This window comes from Pan troglodytes, chromosome 21, assembly GCF_028858775.2.
Source record: "Pan troglodytes isolate AG18354 chromosome 21, NHGRI_mPanTro3-v2.0_pri, whole genome shotgun sequence".
NCBI classification, from domain to species: Eukaryota; Metazoa; Chordata; class Mammalia; order Primates; family Hominidae; genus Pan; species Pan troglodytes.
Window position 1 is genome coordinate 12,178,954 of NC_072419.2, and position 6,000 is coordinate 12,184,953.

The window sequence follows — 6,000 nt, forward strand, 5'->3', positions numbered from 1 at the left end:
CAATTAGGATTCTTCCTCACATCCCTGGCTTGGAATCACTTTGATTATTTATAGAAATCTGAACTCCACAGTAAAAGGAATTTAAGGAGATTAAAAAAAGAATAAGAAAGAAGTCTAAACTCCAAGCTTTTGAAGTTCTTTTCCACTTATCCACATTTTGTCTAGCTAATTTTTTCATTTCTTCCCTGTCAGTCAAAGGAATCTGTTTCCCATCCACTAACTTAAGTACCTAAAGGAATATAAAAAAACCTTAATACACACATGTACATATAATATACTTCGAGATACTTACATAATTTAAATGGAGAAAGAACATACTCCATCCAAAGACACACCATATTCTACATCATAACTTCTCCAACACCCCTCAAAAAAACCTTTGCCCCCCCCACCAACGTTACAAGAATTCCAATCACATCTTTATTCTGCATCATGTACATTACTCTACCAGCTTAAATTTCATTTGCATTTATATATTACCTTAGGAAACAATTCTAAAGTACCTTTCATAGCTACCTTACATAGTCATTTTTCTAGTTCTGCTTTGCTCCCTTCCCCTCCCCCTGAATCATTTAATGAACACTGCTACACACAATTAACCACACTTCCCAGTCAAGGTAGATAGATCTATACCAGCAGTTCTCACCAAAGGCAATTCTGCCCTCCAGGGGATTATTTGGCAATGTCAGGAGGCATTTTTGGTTGTCACAACTGGGAGTGGCACTCCTAGCATCTAGGGGTAAAGGCCCTGCTGAACACCATACAATACGCAGAACAGCCCTCCACAAATAATTAATTGTCCAGCTCCAAACATCAACAGGGCTCAGGTTGAGATGAGGGTCAAGAGTCCAGGCTCCATGTTAGCTATAAACTATGTATCATCACATTTACATCAATTATAAAATGTAACACTGAATACATACACATATATATATTTATAAATGTACACTGTCAAATATTCATCTCACAGAGTGCAAGACCACCAATGTGCAGTCATGTCACATTCGGATATGAAATTCCCTATTTGGCAACTCTACCATTTTGGTTAGAATACCCAATACTACACTAGTGCAAACCTTCCCTTTGGCCAGGCACGGTGGCTCATGCCTGTAATCCCAGCACTTTAGGAAGCCGAGGCGGGTGGATCACCTGAGGTCAGGAGTTCAAGACCAGTCTGGCCAACATGGTGAAACTTTGTCTCTACTAAAAATACAAAAATTGGCTGGGCATGGTGGTGGGCACCGGTAATCCCAGCTACCCAGGAGGTTGAGGCGGGAGAATCACTTGAACCTGGGAGGCAGAGGTTGCAGTGAGCAAAGAGAGTGCCACTGCACTCCAACCTGGGCAACACAGCGAGACTCTCTCTCAAAAGAAAAGAAAGAAAGAAAAAAGGCCGGGCATGGTGGCTCATGCCTGTAATCCCAGCACTTTGGGAGGCTCAGGAGGGCAGATCATGAGGTCAGGAATTCAAGACCAGCCTGGCCAACATCTCTACTAAAACTACAAAAATTAGCTGGGCATGATGGCACGTGCCTGTAGTCCCAGCTACTCGGGAAGCTGAGGCAGGAGAATCACTTGAACCCAGGAGGCGGAGGTTGTGGTGAGCCAAGATCATGCCACTGCACTCCAGCCTGGGCAACAGAGGGAGACTCCATCTCAAAAAAGAAAAAGAAAAAAAAAAAGGCTTCCCTTCATCAAAATAATTTCTAAAATAAATAATTTCTTCTTCTACTTTCTGCATCTAAGAGTAAACATAGCGGCCAGGTGTGGTGGCTCACGCCTATAATCCGAGCACTTTGGGAGGCATGAGAATCACTTGAACCCAGAAGGTGGAGGTTGCAGTGAGCTGAGATTGTGCCACCGCACTCCTGCCTGTGTGACGGAGTGAGACTGTCTCAAATGAAAAAAAAAAAAAAAAAAAAAGCCTGACATTTAAGTTACTGAATTAATTTTAAGAGAGCAAATACTCTACCACCCATCAAAAGGGCTGAATGACCACTTCAGTCTTAACCTTAACCAAATAAGGTGCCCTTTCATTTGGTGTTTACTGCTGCGGTTCTCAACTAAAGACAACCTCATATACATGATTAAATAGTTTGCATTTTGCTATTTGTTGACTAACTTTAAATAACTATTTTAATCAACTTAAGGGAAATCATATTATTCCTATGTACTAAAATCAACAGCTAGTACAAAATTATCTCTAGATTTCTACTGCATTAAAGCAAATGGAAAACTTAAGTAAATATAATAAAAGAGAAATGAACTGATTATAGAAATTGAGTCTTTTATTCTCAAAGATGTTTGGAAGAGTGACTACAGTAACTTAGCGGTAAACAGCTGCAGTAAATGTACTATACAAAGCTATATACACAAGCACAAAAACACCTCCCAGAAAACCTCTCCAAAAGTCAACAAAGCATCATCTTCCACTTGATTTACCAAAGTCAAGCAATCTGGTTTGATTTCCACCCTGAGCGCCCCCTCTCCCCAAATTTGATACCATACCAAATAAAAGCCTCAGGAGCTGTTCCAAATGCAATTCACTTGATTATGGACAGAGGCCAAAAGGCTGGTGCAGTGTTGAAGTATACAATTTTGGCATCCAGTTACCACCAAAACAGCAGTGACCAAGTAAAAAAACGACTGTGTTGTGAAACAAAAAATGTATGCACCCACCCATACACCTTCTTCTAAACAAGGAAGAAAAAAAAAATCACAACTTGGAAAGGGAAGGTCAGTTCTGGATATACATAAAAACAAGAGTAAGATGAAAAATGTTAGTCATTGTATGCACACGAGCTGACCAGATAATTTAACCAACTCGCCTATTACCTCACATACAGACTACACTTCCTGAAACAGGCTTTTGCTTTTTGAAAACGTAACATCTATTCTGTACTTTTTGAAGAGAAACACTAAATGGCATTCTCATCTGAGATTCTGGGTAGTATTTAAATAACCCTTTTTAAAAGACTCAAGCAATCAGCAAAATACAACATGGTAATTAATCCACATTTTAAAAAATTTCAGAGTTCACACTACCTGCCAAAATAAATTTTACTCTATTCTTTTCCTCAAATAAACTTTCCCGACACGTGACACTACTGATTTACCAGGCTGGGAAACAAAAGGGATATGAAGTAAACCAAGGTAAAGGGACATTCACTTTAGAGCTAAATTGAAGTCAGATATTTTTAGCTAAAGTGTTTTTTTGGCTACAAGGAACATGTCAGTTTTCCTTCGAATTTTTTCAAGGAAAAAAGCTGTTTCCAATTCTTCTTGCCTTTTCCCAGGCCTTGGCAGCTTTGATCCTCCTAACTAGCTAAATAAAGTAATATATAAAATGCCTAACTTTCCCTGAGTTAATTTTTGCTCACCTTGGTGAAGGATCATTACGACCCTTGCTACATTTCTGACAAGTTGTGACTGTCATTCTGATTCCCATATACTTGAAGCCAATATCTTAATCAAATATGTTAAGACATTAATGGATCTTTATTTTAAAAGTGTTTCTGGAATAAGTTTCTTTACGCCAAGTTAATTCCTTGATCAACTTTCTAAACAATGCAGTAACATTTTCCCAAATGTTTTCCATTCATTTTACCGTGATATTATTCTCTTGTGTATGTTTCATACCTTTTTTCCTGTTTTAACTCATACGTAAAGATTCGATTCATCAACGTGTACGTATCAAATTTTACTCACTTTGCTACGATGAGTTTTCTTTTGTGGTCATTATTTCTCAAGAGTCCAGCTTTCCCACTTCGTTATTTTGCAGATTTAAATTTTGTCTAGAATACTGGTTTTCTCTAGCTCTTGGTTCTTCCTAGTTCTTAAATCAGGAATGGATTGCACCATGTGCAGTTTTGCTTGTTTGCTTGGTGTTATTTGTATCCACGACATTAGGAATTTTGAAAAAAAAAAAAAAAGACTGATACCTTGTATTTATTTCTTAGTTAAGTCACAACTCGTCAGCAACGTAGCAAGGGGAAGCATGACGGGGTAGAGTAGTGGGTGAGAACTGTGCAGAAATGGGAGGAGGCGACAGAAGAGTATGAAGAAAAAACATCGGGTCCAAACATCCTGCTCAGTTCCATCAGTTCCTCTGTGCAGGTCTACATCAGACTAACAGCTGCCTTAAGGTGGAAGAATCCTCTACAATTCATGCCCGATTTCTTTCCCAGCCAGCCAGTGGAGTCTGGGGAGAGGGCTGATGAGGACACCTAAGTGACTGAGGCTCTCTCTCCTACCTCAGCAAGGCAGTCTGAAGAGCTTTGGGAAAAGTAGAGCTTTGGAGAGAAGGGGCAGCAGACCTAAAAAATTGTATCGAGGGCACTCATGACTATTCCTGGAACCTTTTCCTAGGAAAGGCACTTTAGTTTCTTGGAATAACTGAATTATACAAGCATGCCCTAGACTACGTGTCCGGGCAATTTCAGAAAATAAGCAGTTGTCAAAACACGATGAGTAACTTAGGGACAGAGAGCGGCGGTGAGCCGGGGGCCGCCGTGGGGCAGGGGATGTCCCCGGAGGACCTCATCTGCATTTTTGGTGTCTTTGTTCCCCGACTCAGTACTCTGCATATTTGCGGTGGTCCTATGCTCCACGCACCCTGCTACTCCTCAAATGCTCCACGTATTTTTTAGAAGGGAACTAAGCCCCAGGCAGCCCAGCAGAAGCGCGGCAGTGAACAATAAAAGTCGAAGAGCGCGTCCCAGCCACCGATTTAGCGCAGCGAACGCCCGGCCGCCGTTCCCCTGCGGGCAGTGGCCGGCCCGGCCCGAGGACCCCGCCCGCGCCTCGGCCCCGACGCCCCCAGCCCCGCCGCGTCCCGGGCCGCCCTGACAGCTCAGCCCGCCACGTGAGTGGCCGCCCGGCCCCCGCACCCGGCTCGCTGCCTCACCTCCGGGTTCGCTAGTCCGCAGGTCCGCGTCGCCGCCGCCCCGCCCGAGAGCGAGGACCGCGGGCAGAGGTACCGGGCACCCGCCGTCCGTGCCTCGCCAGCGCTCCCCCAGGCGGCCTGCCGCGGCGTCGAGCGGCAGGAAGCAGCCACGCTCAAACCGGTTTCAGCTGCTCCAGACCAAACTGCCAGGCCACCCCGCGGGGCGGGGCCGGAGGGCGGTGGGGCGGGCCCTGACGTCACGCCCGGCGCCGTCCCAGCCAATCGGCAGCCGCGTGCGGGGGGTGCGGGCCCGCGCGTTCCTGGAAAGGGCTGACGTCCGCGGCCGAGGGCGGCCGGGCATCCCCCGTGTCCCCGCTGCCCTTCTCAGCCGACCCCGGCGCCCGCACCTTGGAGAGCTGCCCTGGGGTCATAGGCGTGTACTGTGGTCCACCAAAGCCGCCTTAGAAATAACCCACGTGAGCCGGGCGCGGTGGCTCACGCCTGTAATCCCAGCACTTTGGGAGGCCGAGGCGGGCGGATCACCTAAGATCAGAGTTCGAGACCAGCCTGGCCAACATGGTGAAACCCTGTCTACTAAAAATACAAAATTAGCCGGGTGTGGTGGCGCATGCCTGTAATCCCAGCTATTCGGGAGGCTGAGACAAGGAGAATCTCTTGAACCCGGGAGGCGGAGGTTGCAGTGAGCCGAGATCGCACCATTGCACTCCAACCTGGACGAGAGCAAAACTCCGTCTCAAAAAAAAAAAAAAAAAAAACCGACTATGGATCCTGGAGCTACAATTCAGAGTTGTATTTTTTTTCCCCATTTGAAAACGGGGGAAATTACCAGTACTGATGTTTTCTAGAAACTTTCTTTCGTTGCAAAACAGCAATCACACTTGGATCAAATCATTAGTTGAAAACTATTAAGTCACCTAAGCTGGATGAGAGTTTATACCCTTGCTACGCAAAGTATGGTCGACAAGCCAGTAGCACCTGCCAGAACTCAGAATTGCACACTCCCAGGACCATCCCAGACCTACCCTATCAAATCTGCCTCTAGCAACATCCCCACGTTAACAAGTATGCAAATTAAAGTTTGAAGGAACTTTTTT

At 45.0% G+C, this 6,000-nt stretch overlaps 1 protein-coding gene across 6 annotated transcripts in view; it reads right to left on the reverse strand.

Annotated features, from left to right (window-relative positions):
- GPCPD1 (glycerophosphocholine phosphodiesterase 1) overlaps positions 1-5,165 on the reverse strand; it is a 66,724-nt gene extending 61,559 nt beyond the window's left edge. The window contains exon 1 of one of the 6 annotated variants that reach the window (XM_009436763.5): positions 4,907-5,165. The gene's annotated coding sequence lies outside the window, so the exon portion shown is untranslated. Of the gene's footprint in view, positions 1-3,708; positions 4,795-4,906 lie in introns of those variants that run through there. The other 5 variants (XM_514503.6, XM_009436765.5, XM_063802499.1 and 2 more) reach the window with 5 other exon arrangements.
- Positions 5,166-6,000: the final 835 nt, after the last annotated feature.